Source organism: Cynoglossus semilaevis, unplaced genomic scaffold (assembly GCF_000523025.1).
Source record: "Cynoglossus semilaevis isolate Cse_v1.0 unplaced genomic scaffold, Cse_v1.0 scaffold376, whole genome shotgun sequence".
Classification (NCBI taxonomy): Eukaryota; Metazoa; Chordata; class Actinopteri; order Pleuronectiformes; family Cynoglossidae; genus Cynoglossus; species Cynoglossus semilaevis.
Genome location: NW_007585115.1, coordinates 349,725 through 350,946, shown reverse-complemented (window position 1 = coordinate 350,946; position 1,222 = coordinate 349,725). Strand labels below are relative to the sequence as shown.

Sequence of the window (1,222 nt, the reverse complement as noted above, 5' to 3'; positions counted from 1 at the left end):
GAAGTACTAGTGAAGTAGGAGAGCCCCCCACCTCCCAACATGTTAGTATAATTTAATTTAGATATCAAAGAAATATACTCATTTTCTTAAATGTAAACATGGAAGGCAGGCATTTTGAAAATCTCTAATATTTTAATATTTTCATACTTTACTAGTACTTTTCTTTATATTTGAAATATGCTATTGAATGTTTATTATTCTTTCCTTTTGTTGCTGCAACAATTTCCCTAGGTGGTATCAATAATGTTGAATCGAATCGAATCTAGTCTAATCTACCATATTTTCTATACTATAAGACTATAAGTTGCACCAGCCAAAAAAAATGGATAATAAAGAAAAAAAAACACCAATGCCATCTAGTGACTGTCAGTGTGAAATTATCAAATGTAAATTTTCAATGGTACAGGAGTAGCAGATACTGGTACACAAGCCTAGATTGCCCTCTGGTGGCTGTCAGTGTTAAAATAACAAACATGTGAAATTATGTATTTTTATATATTAGTTGCACCTGAGTATAAGTCGCACACCCAGACAAAGTATGTAAAAAAGTGTCACTTATAGGCCCGAAAATTTGCTCATCTAATCTAGTCTAATCTAACCTTAAAAAGAATTACACCTTCACATGGTAAAATAATTATTCTAAAACTCTTCTATGTAAAATATATAACCTCATACAGTAGACCCCCAAGATACGAGTTTTATCCATTCCACAACAGTACTTGTGTCTTGATTGAATTTTCCCCATTAACATTAACTAAAAACCAATTAATTTGCCCCCACACTCCAGAAATATACTATTTATTAATTAAATAAAATCCCTCCCAAATTGTCGAGCCAGGATTTGTGTAATTGACTGCTCATTATTGTAGTGTGGGTAATTTCAGCAGTGATATGAAAAGATCAGTAGCTTCAAAGAAGCCTGTTTGTCTCTGGTCATTCCTTCCGCTCACTCTCGCTCCTCTCTCTGTCCATCTGTCTTTAAACCATAAATTTCCCTCTTCCGTTCATTTATTTGGAGACCAATAAATCCCTTGCTGTTTGCCGTCACTCAGAAGGCGGCTGACAGTTGTGATTATGCATACACATGAACGCTGACACACACAGGAGGAATTTCAAGGTCAAGAGAATAAAAGTCGCCTGGCATTCAGCAGAGTCTGCTCTGAGGCTTGCAGAAAATGCTTGCTGACCCAGCCTGGAGGACATTGCCAACTCCCGCTACCTC

At 36.1% G+C, this 1,222-nt stretch overlaps 1 protein-coding gene across 2 annotated transcripts in view; it reads right to left on the bottom strand.

Annotated features, from left to right (window-relative positions):
• The window catches only part of LOC107988124 (aminopeptidase O-like), a 26,382-nt gene that overhangs the window by 9,591 nt on the left and 15,569 nt on the right, over positions 1 to 1,222 (bottom strand). The window lies entirely within an intron of this gene.